Here is an 18,686-nt window from a genome sequence, read left to right on the forward strand (position 1 = left end):
GTGTGTTTTGTGTGCCTCTCTTGGCTTTTATAGTGTGTTCTGTCTCCTCCCACTCTTGGGTTTTCTGGTTTTTTGTTTAACATTATTTTCTTTGGCTTTCTTTATTTTTAATTATTTTTATGGCACCCCCTTCTTAAATGTCCTTAACATTAATTTTTCTATTTATGGCACCCCCTTCTTATTTGTCCTTTCCGTTAATTTTTTCGTGACTTCGTGATTTTGTTGCTTTCCTGTGATTGTCCTGCTCCTCCTGTTTTGTCCTTGTTATGTCCTCCTCCGTGACCTTTTGTGTTATGTCCAATTGTTTTGTGTCGGTTCCATCCTTCTTCTCCATATGTTTGTCATTTTTATGTTTTTTCGTGTTTTTCAATTTATTATTTTTCTCTTTTTGTTTTATCTCTGTTGTGTACTTCTCTTTGACTTTTATGTTATGTCCAATTGTTTTGTGTCCTCCAAATCCTCCTTTTATTGTTTTTGTCCTAATTATGTGTTTCTCTTTTTCATGTCCAATTATTTATTTATTTATGTCCTCTGTGGTTAGGGTCAGGATATGTTAGGTCCAATTGTTTTATGTTTCCTGTGTGGTTAGGAAAAAACAAAATGGGGGCTCGACTGCCGAAGGCGAGAGAGGGAGAGAGAGAGAGGGTTGAGTTTGGGGTTTAGGGTCATCCCAATATAGGGTTAAAAGTGGGTTTAGGATTGAACTCAGGGTTGGGCTTCAGGGATAAGGTTAAGTCCAGCACAGGGTTAGAACTGGTTAGGTTTAGGATAAACCTCAGGGTCAGGATGCCACATCAAATATATACAGACAGGAAGAATGATGGTAACAACGATGATGATAATGATGATGACAACCACAGCAACAATAAAACAGTAATAATAGACAACTATGTACATTATATGGACTTTATGCCCTTTAAAAACTTTTTTCATTTAACCCTTTAGGGTGTACAGTGTCTAATTTGGCAATCCAGACTCTTTCAGCCTTCCTCCTCTGCTGAGCTGTCCAGCTGGGATTTGCCTGTGTCACTGTGGCCCTGACAGATTCCCAGCCATGTCACAGGAAGTGTTTCACCAGATATGTGTGTGTGTTCTTTTTTCTTAACACATTATATCTGTGCTGGGTGAATCTGGTCAGGAGTGTGTTGCCTGTCTCACCATCATATTGGATTCCACATTTGCTGCAGGTAATCAAATAAACACAGTTCTTGGAGCGTGGAGTACCATTACACTGTGAGCGGAACACATTTCCGTTTGAGAAGCTGCGCAACCATTTTTGGTGTTTAAAAAATTGCCCCTGGTCTCTGAGTTTGGGCTCAGAGAGAGGTGAAATTTTTGCCTTAATGAGGAAATCTCTCAGGTTTCTATTCCTCCTAAAGGCAGCTATCACCTTATAATCTCCCAGCAATTGGGTTTTCTGGACAAGATCTTGAAAGTTGTTCTTAATCACTCTGATCAATTTGCATGTTGATGGGGCATATGTCACAACCACTGGCAGAATAGGAGTTAAATCAATGGGTTTGGTCTGTAGGAATGATTTAAAGCATTTCCTAAGAAAAGAGCAACACTACCCTCTAGTGGTGAGAGCTGAAAATAGAATTTTGGTCGCTGCTCTGAAGTCAGTCTGCTGGGTGCAAATTCTATGAAATCTTAATAACTGGGAATTAATTAAACCAGCAGACGTATGTTTTGGGTGAAAGCTTGTTTTAAACAACAGAGCATGTGTGTCCGTGGGTTTGAAAAATACTTTAATGTCCAATTTGTGATTCTGTGGGAAATTTGGGCCTTTAAAGGTGGTTGTGTCCAAAAAGTCAATTGTGGTTTTGCTAATTGTGGATTTGAGTTTAATTGAGTCATTATGATCATTCAGAATGCTTAGAAACGTTTCAAAATCTTGTCATCAAGAAACCTGTAATAATACAGTGGTTTTTTAACACATTTTGCCAAGGCTGCAGTTTCCCATTCAGCCATGAATATGTTGGCATATGCAGGGGCAAATTTCTTGCCCATGGCTGTCCCTTTTATCTGCAAGAAGTCCCCATTGAATTCAAAATCGTTTCTCGTGAGATCACTTTCCAATAATTGTAGTAATTCTTTTTCTGGCCTTTTCTTGTCCGGATACTTATGGAAAATATTCCTAATGGAGTTAATTCCTTCCTTAATATGAATATTGGTGTAAAGGCTGTCAATGTCAATAGAGAAGAGAAATGATTCAGCGGGTACTTCTATCCGTTTCACCTTTTCAACAAAGTCATAGGTATCTTTAATGTAGCTGTCATGCTTTGTGGACAAGGGATTTAAGAAAAAGTCCAGATATTCTGCTGTGCGGTAAGTTTCACTTTCACAGTCAGACACGATGGGACGCCCGGGGGGCACTTGGAATGGTACAGACCACTTTGCCGGGTCTTTGTGGATTTTGGGCAACAGATAAAACAGCCTTCCTCTTGGCTCAGAGGAGCCTAATAAATAGTTTTTTTGTTTCATATTAATGAATTTCTTTTGATATAGATTATTAATTATTTTCTCCGCAATAGGCAGTGTTTTCAAATAGATGGGTTTCTTTAATTTTGAATACTATGTTGTGTCATTTAGTTGTCTGTAGCCCTCCTGTAGATACTGATCTCTGTCCAGGATGACTACAGCACTCCCTTTATCTGCCGGTTTTATAATAATTTGTTTATTTTCCTTTAGTTCTTTTAGAGCTGTGGTTTCTTCTCCCGTCAGATTGGGTTTGATGCGGTCAATGTGAAAATGATTTTGAAAATATTCATAATCATGAACTTAAAATCTTATAAATAAACATTTTTTAAAAAATTAAGAAAATATTCATAATCAGCTTTCACCAAGGTGGATACCTCAGGTGGAAGCTGACCCATGGGAGGAGACCAGTCAGATTTGGGAGTGAAAGGCTGGGGTTCTGTGTCAGACTTGTCTCCATAATGTATAGCCAATTTGACTCTTCTGTGGTATTGTTGTATATCATATTTACATTGCAACAGGAAATTTTTATAATAATAACCTTTTGTGGGAATGAAATTAAGGCCCCTGTTCAAAAGGGTCCGCCGAGCAGTGGAAGTCTGAAAGTGTTTAGACAAATTAATAACACCACTACTCACCCTCTCCCTTTTCGCTGGGCTTGTGGGGACACCACATTTACATAGTCACTCCAGTGCTCCAACATACACTTTGCTGTCTTATCAGTCCAATGGATATTGTCCCCCTCCGTGTTGAACATTGAGGTAGGAAGAGCAGGGATGTGATTGTCCAGACCTGCAATGAAAGTGTTCAAGTGCAGCAGTGTTTCCTGCTCATTCTGGGGCAGAGGTGAGGAAAAGTTAACAACTGGGATGTAGATGTCAGCCTCAGGAAATTTATCCTGGGCTGTCTTCAATGTCTTTTTCAGTTCTGTGACTGGTGTGTTCTTGTCCCTTTGTGACCTGTTGTTCAGTCCAAAAGATAACACCAGTGTTTCCACGTCTTCATCACAGGTTGCTTTTTCCAGCAGGGGCTGTGCATGGCACCATCTTGCACTGGGAAAACTGTCAATTTGCACACCCCGTGCTGAAAAGGATGGGAGTGTGCTCACATTTGAATCACCAATGATAAGTGATGTTTCCCTGATGTGAAGACTCCACTCTTGCAGTTTCCTCTGCGTGTTGTGGTGTCTCGTTGGAGCGTGCACTTGTTGAACCGGTGAAGCTGGTGAAGAGGGAGGAGACAAGGAGAATTCCTCAATTCTCCTCATCTGGAGGCGGGTCTGCACGCTGGATTTCAGTCTATCCGGAATGATGCGTGGCAGGCTGGAGTGTGAAACCGTCGGAGGTCTGGGCGCTGTTATTCTGCCTCCCTTGGTTTTGGTGGGGGTAGATTCCCCCTGCGTGAGGTCCATTACCTCGATCTCCATGTCCTCCGAAGGCTGTGGAGGCTGAGTGGGCGGAGGTGACTTCTCCCCAGTGGAGGTCACCTGGAGCTCGGAGAGGACCCTTGTCACTCTCTGGTCTTTTGGTGACGTTGGCTCGGGCTCTGGTTCAGGAGAATCTTCACGGGGGGTGGTGGGCCTCAGGTCGCCATCCTCCTCCACCTCTCTCTCTATGAAGGGTGACCAGTCACCTCTGATGAGGTCCGTCATGGTGGCCGCTGTCGCCATGGTTACAGTGCTCGCTGCAGGTGGAGCATGGACCTGCGCAGTAACCGTCATGGTCCGGCTGGTGCTGGGCTGTGGCGTGGTGGATCGTGCGTACGAAGGAGCTAGCTGCAGTACCTCATCAAGAGGTTCGATAGAGTCAAGCTGTATTAGGTCCTCGATCACCTCTGGTTGTCGTGCCGGCTGGCTGACTGTGTGGCCCCGCTCTGACGGTCTGGTGTCTGCCCTCAAGTCTGCCAGCTTCGCCACGATGACTGCCTGGGTCTGCTCCAACGATTCGGGTTGGAGGCGGCGGCCCAGGTTACGTTTGGCCCAGGATGTCGCCACTTCAAAAGGTCCCCTCCATTCCTGCTTGGGGAACTCAAATAGGTTTTTTACCTCCTCCTCTATAGCCCCGGAGTAATGTTCACGGAGGATTAAAATAGCAGTGTGCGCCCAGTTTTTAGCATTCCCCTCAATAAGAGTCTGTGTCCGTCTGCTGGGGACAGCTGGCTTAATAACAGTCATTAAGTTCTGGGCTATTTTGTTCAAAGGGGGCGGATATGCATCCTTTGAAACATTTTTAAGGTGGTGGACTGATTTGATGAGTCTATGAATAATTCGGACTCCTAACCAATCCCCACTCCCCGCCCTAACCCTAACCCCAGGCCTAAGGCCCCCCCCAGAAAAACAAAAAAAGCCAAAAAATGGAAAAACACAAGACACAGAATAAATACCCCAGCCAACATGAGGTTGATGCCATGGCAAAGCGATTGATGGAGTACTACCCAATGCTTAAAGAAACGTGTGGTGAGTGAGTAAGTAGCATTTGCTCAATACCACTCTGTGTTAATCATGAGCAATGTATCTTATCATCTTTTAATTTTTATCGTTTGTACCTGTTAGGAGCATGTTGCTAAAAAGCTAATGAAGAGACTCTCCAATGTCAAAAGTCCAAGGAAGGGCAAAAAACCTCCCGCGAAGAAGCCAAGAAAGGATGGGAATGAAAGTGTTGCAAAAAGTGACAGCAGTGGGGAGTCCAGTGCATCAACTATTATTCTAGATAAATCACCAGTTAGATCCATGGGCACCCCAGTGCACCACCAGAATGGCAGTGATGAAGAATGTAAGTATAATATAATGCACCCTCTTATTACACCCTGAGTATAAATGTGGTTTGGACGATACTTTTTGTTTTTTGTTAAAAATTCTGCTAACAATGGAACACAACTACTTCACTGTTTATCTTGGAATCTTTGCGTTCCATTTAATAGTGACAACTTGACAGGATGAATGAACAATTTTAAGATAGGTGGTTAGTTAATTTGTTGATCTAATTTACAGTTATATTTTGGTATTTTTGTTTTATTGTTTTGCACCAATAACAGATATATACAGCCTTACTGTGGCAATAAATGATTTACACACCTCTGCTCTGTGTGTTTAGCTGGTTCAGCTGACTTCTTTGACAGCCAAAAAACCCAGGCAAGACACTACAAGACACTTCAAGAAATATTCTTAAAGTTCAGATCCACATAACATGTTGATGTTAATAAAACCTACAAAAAAAAAATGGATCCATTTTAAACTGTAATGCAACTCAAAAATTGTGTTTCTTACGGTCTTCTTCTAATCCTCTTTTTTTCTGTCATGTAGACTTCAGAAGACCCTGAAGGCTACCTGCGCCAGCGACCCCTGGCTTGTCCAGTTCTGCTTGTCTCTGAAGGCAACTGCATGATAGCTGTTGGAACCACACCGGTGAGCACCTTTGACCGGATGGATCTTAATGAGGGACTGCTCTATCTGATGGCATATTACTATGCCCTCCACCTCACATATCCAAAGTGCATTTCCACGCTGCTCTCTGTCTTGCAAACTGAAATACTCAAAGACTCCATCCATGTCCGAGATTCAACCCCCTCTTACAGGAAGGCGCTTGGTGAGTGGAAGTCATTCATTGAGTGAGTCTCTCAGATGACAGACATCCATCTGCCTTGTTTATCAGACTCAGTGTTAGTCAGTGAGGTTGTTTTTTTTTCTCTAGAAAAGTTGTTCAAATGTAAAACACATGTTTGTTTGTGTGGTCGTTCTAAAATGTTATGTAATATAGGATTTGAAATAGTGATTGTTTTAAGCTTCAGCAAAATTTATTTTTGATACCAGCCATGAGTGTGTTATACTGTTATTATTCATGTTAAGAGTATCTGGAATATGCACTTCTTAAATTGGCCATGTAGGTAATTTTAGACATGATTCTCCTGGAACAGACGTCAGTGAGTTACTGACCCATTGCTGTGTCAATAAAAGCGCAAAAACTAAGAGTGCTTTTGCTGTCTTAATTTAAGATGAATTCCCTTAATTTTAGTAGCTTTTTGAAGAGATGGTGTCTTATCCTCAGGAATTTTTGCTGATTATTGTTCTCAGAGTCGAAACATAATTCTTATACTTAGCTCAATCAAGAAAGAAACAACTCAGTTTTAAGAAAATTTGTCCTATAGTAAGTTTTTTTTAATGTGAAAAATCTAAATTAAGGTGTAGAATCTTAAAGTAAGCAAATAATTCTTGAAAACAGCTTGTTCAAGAAAGCATAATACTCATTTTAGGTACAAATTTTCTAAATATCAAAGTGTCTTTCCTTATAATAAGTCACATTTTCTTCAATTAAGCATACATTTTAGACAATTTTGTCTACTTAAAAGGCATATGGCAGTTAGATTAATTTGCTAGTTTTAAGAATTCTAGTCAAGCAACTTTTGCTTACCCATTGGCAGATTTTTTTGCTCAAAACAAGAAAATTTTGTCAGATTTAAGAATATTTGGCTTGTTTCAAGTATAGCTGTTTTTGCAGTGCACAGAGAAAAACTAAGTAACAGAAACATATAAATAGAAGACAAGACAGTCTCTAAAACTCATTGAGCCCAGCCTGAAGAAGGCGAAGTAACGCCGAAACGTCGCGACGGGCTCAATAGAAACAATAAATGGCCACTACCACCCGAGATGGGTAATTTTTTGAACCGGGGGCCTCAGTGCCCACCCCAGTTGAGTGAGCATGCATCAACGGGGGACCAGCACTTGCTGGGACCCTGTGTTTCTTTCCAAACCCTAACCCCTAACCCTAACCCCCCCTAAAATTTATTAATCCTAAATTTGGAATTTCGCCCTATTGTACCTATCCCCTGATCTAATCTGGCCCTAAAACTTGAAAATTTTGGAAAAATAATCCCATTTCTACTTCTTTCCTGGAAATCAAATCTTGAACCTTACCCCGAGTAATCCTAACCCCATCTGAAACCTAAAGCCTAACCCAAAGTCACATCGCCTTTCTAAATTGGACTCCCCAAGTCGGGTTGAGTGTAGATATAAAAAGCCAAGTCGGCATTAATAGTAGCCTATTAATTAACTACATCTGTCCTCTTGACCAAACGGAAGGGTAAAGGGCCGAGGTCAGGAGAGGGAAAGAAAAGGATGATGAGAAAGGGAAAAGCCAAAGGGAAAAGAAAAGAAGACTTGAAAAGAAGACAGAAAGCAGAAGGGAAAGATTAGAGCCAAAAAGTCTGGCACAATTGGAAAAACGCAAAAAGCTGAAAAAAACATGAAAAGTAAAGCCAAAGAAAGCCAAGGAGGCGGGATCAGAGGGGAGAGTATAAATAGGAGCTTCAAACACAGAGCTCTTCAGTATGCCCTCTCCTAAGGAAGAAGCAACACCTTCGAAATGTCGCGACAAGGGCATACTCATTTAATTTTTTCAACTTTATGTTAGTTTGTTATTTTAGTTTGTTATTTTGGGGGATTGTATTTCATGTATTAATTCATATTTTATTGATTTTCCTTAAAAAGCTCTAATCAGAGATACATCAAAACTAAATTAAAAAAACACACAGAAAACAAATTGGGATTGAAAACACTTTATTGAAAACAAGCCAAAGTAACGGACACGAAAAATGAGAACCTGCAAAAAAGAAATACTTACCTTTCAAAATTTAAACCAAAAACCATACTTACCTGAAAAGAAAAACCGGTATAAGAAATACTTACCTTGAAAATCAAAAACACTTATGGAGGTAGAGGGATGTGAGGCTGTGGACCATCGGGGTTGATGGCCCGTGCACGCTCTGTTCCTCCTTCGGGAGGGACAGGTTCTCTTTCTTCAACCCTAACCCCTAACCCTTAAATACACAAACTCAAGAAGTATAGAAACATAATTCGGCCAAAAACATACAAATCCAAATTTTAAATTATAAACACATTTCTCTACAAACCTAAGAAAATTCATAAAAACACAATTGGATTGAATCTTTAAAAATTCACATAATATAGAAAATATAAATACACTTCATACAATTTTGTTACAAAGGTTAAAAAACATGCATTCATTTTTGTCTAAAATCATCACAGACATTCTAAAACACATTGTCTAACCTCAAATTCAAAAAACTCACGAACACGAAACCACGCCTATAAAAGGCTGCACAGCAGAGAGGCAGTATTGCCAACTTAGCGACTTTGTCGCTATATTTAGCGAGTTTTCAGACCCCTTAGCGACTTTTTTTTTTCTAAAAAGCGACTAGCGACAAATCTGGCGACTTTTTCTGGTATTATTGGAGACTTATTTATGACGACTTTTTGACATGAAAACGCGTGTCGCTCTTACTCTCAACAAGCAGCGGGTGCTGCCGTGGGCACCTCACCCGTGCCAAAGCACTCACAGGCGGAGGATAGTCCTCCCCCAGCTGCTATCAGGGCAGGAGATGTTCACACCTATGCGTCCAAACGGCAAATGAATCGCACATGAGCGAAGCCGCAGCTCCCGCACTGACTGTAACGCAGTCAGTTCTTCTTTTACTGTTATGCTGTTTTGTGGATCACAAGGTTTAAAACCACTTATAAACACACACTCACACACACAAAGTAACTCCACCAGAGTGCCAATTTCGGGTCACTTTTGCCGGTCCAAACCCGGATAAAGGAGCAGGGTTGGAATTGTGACTTTAAAAAACAATAATTACTAAAAGAAATAGAATTTATTTAGAACTACAAATTAAAACTGCATTTAGGACGTTTTTTACTCACTTTATGTCTCTTCCACGATGTTATTTCTCTCTCCAACAACGTACGTTACAATTACATTAGCGTGACCAATTATGCAAATTAGGCGATGACGTCATTTAGCGACTTCTAGCGACTTTTAGGACAGCCAATAGCTCTCAATACCAATCTCTTGCTGTGCTCATTCCCAGCTTACAATTCATTGTGCCCCAGCCTGAGGAAGACCTATCTTGGGTCGAAACGTCGCGGCAGTGGGCACATTAATTCATTGATTTTCACTTATTAAAAATTAAAAAACTTTGTTAATTTCGTTTATTATTTTTGTTTAAAAACACAAATTTCATTTACGCCTTTTCTTTCTTTTTTTTCTCTCGCCTTTGTTTGTGATTGTGAATTCATATACAAATATTTTACATATCTAACTGAAATAAATAGCACATTAAAACAATTATTAAATAAAGATAACAAAGGCAACATCAAGAGACACAAAACAAGAAAATTAAAAATTCGAACATGGGGTCCCGGCTGGACTGTGGTGCCTTCCCGTAGACGTGTCCAGCAGGGGACAAGCGGCAGAGACGGAGGGATGGACAGAGCACCATCTGGACCCTTTAGGGACCGGACTCAATCCCGCACCCCTAACCCAAATGGAGACAGCACATCAGCAGGGCCAGTGCAGCAGCAGCAGCAGCACATCTTTTTCGACTGTAAAGGAGACAGGAGGCCGACTCACCCCCTCGGCCAAATGGAGACAGAGTAGCAGCAGGGCCAGTGCAGGGCCAGTGCAGCAGCAGCATATCTTTTTTGACCGTAAAGGAGACACGAGGCCGACTCACCCCCTCGGCCAAATGGAGACAGCACATCAGCAGGGCCAGTGCACGAGCAGCAGCACATCTTTTTCGACCGTAAAGGAGAGACGAGGCCGACTCACTGCCTCGGCCAAATGGAGAGAGATTTTCAGCAGGGCCAGTGCAGCAACAGCACATCTTTTTCAACCGTAAAGGAGGCAGGAGGCCGACTCACCCCCTTGGCTAAATGGCAGCAGGGACAATGTAGCTGCATGCATCTTGTTCAGCCGTAAGGGAGCCAGGAAGATGTGATGGTGGTCCCCGGGGCCCCCTGGAGGTGGGGGAGATCAGCAATTAGCTAGCGAGGAGAGTGCGTACAGCGGACGTGGCAAAGTGTTTCTGCGCAGTGTACCAGGGGCATGTGGAGAAATATTGTCTTACCATATGCACGAAGAGTGTATGGCAGAGTGTTTCTGCGCAGTGTACCAGAGGTACGTTTGAATTTACTTTCTGGAGTACCAGGGGCACGAGGATTTTGCCAGTGGTGTTTTGCTTTGTTAGTGGGAGGGGGCTTAAGTGTGGGTCCCTAGGGCCCGCTGGAGGTCAAGGGCCATGCTCGATATGCGGTGGAGCGTGACTGCAAGAAAGGAAAGCTACTGGGGGACTAAAGCAGGGGAGGATGTGGGTCCCCGGGGCCTGCTGGAGGTTGAGGAGATCTGCATTTAGCTAGCGGTGGTCAGAGTAGCAGCAGGGCCAGTGCAGCAGCAGCACATCTTTTTCGACCGTAAAGGAGAGGGGAGGCTGACTCACCCCCTCGGCCAAATGGAGACAGCACATCAGCAGGGCCAGTGGAGCAGCATGCATCTTTCTTTTTTTTCAAGTCAAGTTGGCTTTTATTGTCACTTCAGCTATATACAGTTGTACACAGTGAGGCGAAACAGCGTTCCTCCAGGGCCAAGGTGCTACATGCAACATAAATTTACAACATAAATTAACAAAAAACTAACTATCTAACTAAAACTAACTATTCTAACTAGGTAAGTAGTGCAAAGATGTTTTTAGAAACCGTAAACATACTTGGTATGTAGGTAGTGCAGGAACAGTAAACATAAAAATTATTGTGCAAAAAAGAGCATTTTCAGATTGATGTGTAAGTCCAGTCTCAATGCTTTGAGGTAGTTGAGTTGAGCTGAGTGATAGAGTGTGTGTGTGTGTGTGTGTGTGTGTGTGTATCAGTCCAGTTCCTTTTTGTTGAGGAGACGGATGGCTTGTGGGAAGAAGCTGTTGCACAGTCTGGATGTGTGTGCCCTAATGCTTTGGTACCTTTTTCCAGATGGCAGGAGTGTGAAGAGTGTGTGAGAGGGTGTGTCCGATCAGCCACAATGCTGGTGGCTTTGCGGATGCAGCGTGTGGTGTAGATGTCCTTAATAGAGGGGGAGAGACTCCGATGATCTTCTCTGCTGTTCCCACTATCCGCTGTAGGGTCTTGCGGTCCGATATGGCACAGTTCCCAAACCAGGCAGTGATACAGCTGCTCAGAATGCTCTCAATAGTGCCTCTATAGAAGGTGGTCAGGATCGGTGGTGGAAGCTGGGCCTTTCTCAGTCTTCTCAGGAAGAAGAGACGCTGTTGGGCTTTCTTGTGCAGGAAGCTGGTGTTGAGGGACCATCCGAGGTCTTTCTCCAGGTGAACGCCCAGGAATTTGGTGCTGTCAACGATCTCCACAGAGGAGCCGTTGATGCTCAGCGGTGAGTGGTCGCCTCGTGTCCTCCTAAAGTCAACAACCATCTCTTTTGTCTTGTCAACATTCAGAGACAGGTTGTTGTCTTTACACCAGTCCGTTAGCCTCTGCACTTCCTCTCTGTACGCTGACTCGTCGTTCCTGCTAATGAGACCCACCACGGTCGTGTCATCAGCGAACTTGATGATGTGATTTGAACTGTGTGTTGCTACACAGTCATGAGTCAGCAGTGTGAACAGCAGAGGACTGAGCACACAGCCTTGTGGGGCCCCAGTGCTCAGTGTGGTGGTGCTGGAGGTGCAGTTTCCGATCCGTACTGACTGAGGCCTTCCGGTCAGAAAGTCCAGGATCCAGTTGCAGAGGGAGGTGTTCAGGCCTAACAGGCTCAGCTTTCCGATCAGTTGTTTGGGGATGATCGTGTTGAATGCTGAGCTGAAATCTATGTACAGCATTCGAACATGTGTGTCCTTCTTGTCCAAGTGTGTGAGGGCAAGATGGAGTGCAGTGGAGATGGCGTCATCCGTTGAGCGGTTATGGCGGTATGCAAATTGCAGTGGGTCCAGTGAGGGGGGCAGCAGGGTCTTGATGTGTCTCATGACGAGCCGCTCGAAGCACTTCATGATGGTGGGTGTAAGTGCAACAGGACGGTAGTCATTGAGACAGGACACAGAAGACTTCTTGGGCACGGGGACGATGGTGGTGGCCTTGAAGCACGTGGGAACGACGGCACTGCTCAGAGAGATGTTGAAGATGTCGGTGAGAACATCTGCCAGCTGTTCAGCACATTCCCTGAGCACTCTGCCTGGGATGTTGTCTGGACCAGCAGCTTTACGTGGGTTGACTCTGCGTAGAGTTTTCCTCACCTCAGCTGTAGTGAGACACAGCACCTGGTCGTTCGGAGGAGGGGTGGACTTCCTCGCCGCCACGTCGTTCTGCCTGTCGAACCGAGCGTAGAAGTTGTTCAGCGCATCTGGAAGGGAGCCGTCACCATCACAGGCAGGTGTTGTCGTCCTGTAGTTGGTGATGGCTTGTAAGCCCTGCCACATGCGCCGTGTGTCGCCGCTGTCCTTGAAGTGGTTGTGGATTCTCTGGGCGTGTGTGCGCCGCCTCTCTGATGGCCCGAGAAAGTTCGGCCCTAGCTCTGCTAAGCGCCACCTTATCTCCCGCTTTGAAGGCAGAGTCTCTGGTCCTCAGAAGTGCACGCACTTCCGCAGTAATCCACGGTTTCTGATTGGGTCGTGAGATGATGGTCTTGGAGACAGTGACGTCATCGGTGCATTTGTTGATGTAGCTGGACACTGATGACGTGTACTCCTCCAAGTCAGTGAAGTCGCCGTAGGTTGCAGCCTCCCTAAACATGTTCCAGTCAGTGCTCTCAAAACAGTCCTGAAGAGCAGAGGTGGCTCCTGCTGGCCAGGTTTTCACCTGCTTCAGAACCGGTTTTGATCGCCATAAGTGTTCAGCCATAAGTGAGTCAGGAAGTTGTCGTGGTGGTCCCCGGGGCCCCCTGGAGGTGGGGGCGATCAGCAATTAGCTAGAGAGGAGGGGGCGTACAGCGGACGTGGCAAAGTGTTTCTGCGCAGTGTACCAGGGGCATGGAGAAAAGTTGTCATACCATATGCACAAGGAGTGTGTGTGTGTGCGTGCGTGTGTGTGTGTGTGTGTGGCAAAGTGCTGCTGGGCAGTGTACCAGGGGCATGTGGAAAAGTTGTCATACCATATGCACGAGGAGTGTGTGCGGCAAAGTGCTTCTACGCAGTGTACCAGGGGCATGTGGAAACTTTGTCGTACCATATGCACGAGGTGTGTGTGTGTGTGTGTGTGTGTGTGTGTGTGTGTGTGTGGCAAAGTGTTTCTGCGCAGTGTACCAGGGGCATGGAGAAAAGTTGTCGTATCATATGCACGGGGAGTATTTCGCAAAGTGCTTCTGCGCATTGTAAAAGGGGCATGGAGAAAAGCTGTCGTATTATATGCATGGGGAGTGTATGTAGCAGATTTCTGCCTAGTGTACCAGGGGCACAAGGATTTTGCCACTGTTTTTCTGCTTTGTTAGTGTAATGGGGGCTTAAGTAAGGGTCCCCGGGGCCTACTGGAGGTCAAGGTCCATGCTGGATATGCGGTGCAGGGTAACTGCAGGAGAAGAAGCTAGTGGGGGACTACAGCAGGGGGCCTGCTGTAGGGGGGGGTGGGGTGGGGGTGGAATTGTGTTTGAATGAATCACTGTGCAATAGACTGACAATAGTCAAAATACAGTGCAATAGACATTTGTCTGCTACATCTCATTAATAAGTTTATTCCATCTCTATTTTCATCTCTATCATATCACAGATTCATGGTATGGCTCTTCAGTTTTAGTCCTCTGTAGTTACTACAGCTCTGCACTATACCCTTGTTCTTGAAAATTCAGTGGGGGAGTCAGTAGTGAGTTCAAGACTTTGATGGCTTGTTTGAAAAAGCTATCTCGCAGTCTGGAGGATCGGGCCCAAATACTGCAATAGCGTGTGCCGTATGGGAAGAGGGGAAAAGTCCATGTGCGGGGTGTGAGGGGTCAAGCACGATGCAGGAGGCCTTACTGATGCAGCGCTTGTGAAAGATGTCCTGTAGCACATGGAGGGATGTTTGTCAACATTCAGTGACAGGTTTTTTACACTGCAACAGAACGCCAGCTGCTGAACCTCATTTCTGTACGCTGACAAGTCATTGTTTCTGATGACTCCTGTAGAACATGTGTTCTCAGTGGGCTGAGAACAGCCCACTGTTGACATGGCAGTGTCAATGAGTGTGGATGAGTTTCTCTTCAAGCCATGTATGTTTTAATGTGATTATATCACAAGTTGTTCACAGATCTGGACATTGGTCTCAGTGAAGTTTTATACAATCCAGAATTTTTTTCCAACATGTTATGGAGTTATCTTATCCTTTCTTATCCCAACCTCAACTTCAACCTCTCAACTACAATCAACAAAACCTAGCCTGCTGTGCTAAGTCAGCTCCTCTGACTGAGCCTGCTCTGGTAACTTGGCCTCCTTAACAAATAATCCTCATAAATATACATCTTTTGGAGTATTTCCAAATGACATTAGAGATGACTGCTGTATTGTAGTTGAAAAAAATACTACAATTCCAAAATCTAAGTTGATTGATTTGATTGAGTTGATTTGTCATTACACGTTAATTGAAACATTTCTCTGAGCAAGTCTTTCTTCTTGACATAGCTCTAGTTAACTGGAAACAGATAAAACTGATAGTCTCTAGTGATGATGCTGTTACCTTTTTCATTTGAATATTAAATAAACATGCTCCATTCAAAAAGCTGAGAATTTAAAATAGGGATAATCTCTGGTTTACAAAGGATTTGGCTGATTTGCTGCTTGAGTGGTCAGTTGCTAGAAAAACCAAGTCTGCATCTGACTGGCAGCACTTTCATGAACTTAGAAACAAAAGTACTTCACTTATCGGAAAATCTAAGTCTAGTTATTATTTACATCTAACTACAGGAACTTACAGTGACCTGTCAGTTTTGAAAGTCTATTAAAAGGCTACAAAATAAGCCTGCTTCCAGTCTTCCTCAGAAATTGAAATATAGTAACACTTTTACTAATCATAAAAAGGATATGTCGAATCTATTTAATGTTTATTTCTCCATAGCTGCCGTACCTGGAGAACAGTGTTCTCAATTTGGAGCAGTACACCTGGATGAACGATGTCATCATCACGTGGCTTCACATTAAACCCCAGTCATATGCTGTCATGGTCCCAGGACTTATGACCCAGTGTTTTGAGTTTTGATATTCTGTATTAGGTTCATTTGTATTCTTAAGACCCTTAGGTTCCGTATAGTTGGTTTGATTTGATTAGATTTCCCCTTGTGTCTTTGCCCTCTGTCTCCTTTAGTGTGTCTGTGTTTATTGAATTGTAAATTCTTGTGCCTTTTTTCCCTTGTGTTTTATTCCATCATGTTTATCACGTTTCCCCAGCTCGTTATGTCTGTGCTCTCCCCGTGCTCTCTCTCCCCCCTCCTGTCTGCTTGTGTCCTTCCTGTGTTACATTTAAGGTCCACTGCTTGGGTCAGTATTTTCAGTTCCATGTCCTCCCTGTCTTGTTATGTGTAATTGTCCTCAACTGTGTTCCTCGTGTGTTGTGTGCCTCTCTGTGAAGTTTAGTTTACATTTTTCCAGTCTAGATTAGTTTTGTATCGCTCCTTTGAGTTAATAAATAAAGCTTTATTTTGAGTTAATTCCCGTGTGTTGTGAGTCCTGCATTTTTGGGTCCAATTTCCTGCCTGCACACAGCACCCCTAACCCAAAGTGAAGTGGACTATAACAACATTGAGGCTTGCCACCCTCTACCCCGAAAAAATGATGGTGACAAAAACAGCCATCATTGTGAGACTGGTTAACAGAAAACACAAATTGCACTGATAAAAGAAGGAAAGAATCTGAAAGGATCCGAGGTCTTCATGAATGAACATCTGAAAAAACTAAATGTGGACATCGACAGGAAAGCACACTACTTGAAGAAACAGGGAAAAATTCAAAATACATGGACCACAAACAAGCATTGATTAAACTCAATGGAACACAGGAACAAGCCAAAGTGTTGATCATCTGATGACCATGATTTGTTCCCCCTGTCTAAATCATGGACAAACAGTATCCTACAGTTGTTTATGTTTTTAAACCCATTTTGCACAGAGAGCCATTTTTTGAAAAATGTATTGATAGCAATGTTGAATATTATTACACAGGAAAAAAAACAACTTCACATAAAATAATGCACCGTGACACCTCTGCCTTTCTAAATGGAGGGACAGTAGCTGCGTGTGTATATGTAAGTGTGTAAAACCTGAAGATGTAAGATTAACAGTAACAGTATTTTGTCTCTATCTGCCATTCTGCAATTCATCTCATGTAAACAATAACATGCGCACAGCATGACGTAAAAAAAGGCACATACCTTTGACGCTGCGTGACCAACTCTGTATACCTCGTCCACACGTAAACGCAAAAAATGAGTTTTAAAAAAATCTCAGTTTTCAGTGATTCAAAACGCCGTTTACATGTGGACGAAACAGCTGCGTTTTAAATAATACCCATGTAGGTGCGGACGTAGCGTAAAAGAGTTAGTAGTTTATTTTATCCCATACGGTAAAAAAATACATTTTTCCTGGCCAAAATATATTTCAAATATATGGTAAATATATTTTGTATTTGTGATGCTCCAAAATAATATATTTTTGAAATTGAAAATATATTTCTTTCAAACCAAAATACATTTCAAAACATATTTTAGGGTGAAGAAAATACATTTCCAACCTTACAGTAGAATGCATATCAAAGTATCCTTTATTTAAAATGTATTTAGTGCAATAATGATAATAATACTAAAAGTAACATGTTTTATGCACATCTGCAAAAAACAGTTGGATTCAAACAAAACAGAGTCAAAGGTCTATCACGAATTAGGTTGTTTATTCATTTGCTTACAGTATTTCACATTACACAATATCTCACTATAATGTAGCGTTCATTGACTTTGAAATTATCTGTCAGTGACACAGTAAACAAGATACAACAACTGCTATGTACACTTTAGTTTTTGACAATATATACAATATAGTATATAGGGCAGCACGGTGGCACGGTGGTTAGCACTGTTGCCGCACAGCAAGAAGGTCCTGAGTTTAATTCCACCATCAGGCCGGGGTCTTTCTGTGTGGAGTTTGCATGTTCTCCCCGTGTTTGCGTGGGTTCTCTGCGGGTACTCCGGCTTCCTCCCACCGTCCAAAGACATGCAACTTGTGGGGATAGGTTAATTGGATAATTCAAATTGCCACAATGTGCGAGTGAATGTGAGTGCGAATGGTTGTCCCTGTGTGTTGGCCCTGTGACAGACTGGCGACCTGTCCAGGGTGTACCCCGCCTCTCGCCCTATGACAGCTGGGATAGACTCCAGCACCCCCCGTGACCCTGAAAAGGATAAGCGGACGCGAATGGATGGATGGATACAATACAGTACTTAAAGGAACACACTCCACTTTTTTTGGAAATAGGCTCATTCTCCATCTCCCTCAGAGTTAAAAATGCAGCGTCTTCTTTCTAGATCCATACGTTAATAGGGCTCTGGAGCGTGATCTTACGGGATGTGGCGTAGCCAAGATTTTTGGTCGAGGCGCCATATTAGCAGGCCAAACAAATGCTTGCTGTGTGGCCGGTTGTAATGTTAGATTGCACTACCGGCAAAGGAATAAGCTTGAAAACAGGCTCTCTTTTCATTGTTTCCTCACCTGGAAGAATCATGAGGGAGCTTATGTGTTGGATGTTACCAAAAGAAGGCGTCTAGCCTGGATAGCAGCTGTGAGACGAGCTGATATTCAGTTCTCTACCATCCCCAGATATCTGTTGGTGTGCTCCGGTATTTTCATTCAGGTAAGTTCTAAATAAGTTCATATTATTCTTTATAGCCTATTAGTTTTATTTTCAATGCGCTCTGAGATCATAGCACAAACTTAGAACAAACATGCAGAACTACCTTCTATTTATAGAGTTGCTAATTATTTGGCATTATTGCAGCAAACCAGCCTATGAAATGAATGAAACAAATCCTGACTGGGTTCCAACACTACACATGGGGCACTACGAAATCCCTGCTTCAAACTACATGCTACACACCACCATACCAATCAGATTACTTCTTCCATGTGTGAGTAAAAAGGTGACCCTCCTGGATAAGATGGCAAAGGTTTGCTGCGTTTTGGTGAACATGTGCCCCAGTGTGGTAGTAAAACTAGGGGAAAATACTCTTGTTAAATACTCTTAAGTCTTGTGCTGTTTATGTAGTGATAAGATTTCAAAAGAGACAGTAAATTGCAGAATGCTAGTAGTGGGTGATATTATTTAAATGCTGTCATGATTTTATGTGAACATTTTGTCATTTGTAAACTATACATAACATTGATTCTACATTGTAACTGATTTGATGTTCTACA

Source organism: Oreochromis aureus, linkage group 15 (genome assembly GCF_013358895.1).
Source record: "Oreochromis aureus strain Israel breed Guangdong linkage group 15, ZZ_aureus, whole genome shotgun sequence".
In the NCBI taxonomy this organism is placed as follows: Eukaryota; Metazoa; Chordata; class Actinopteri; order Cichliformes; family Cichlidae; genus Oreochromis; species Oreochromis aureus.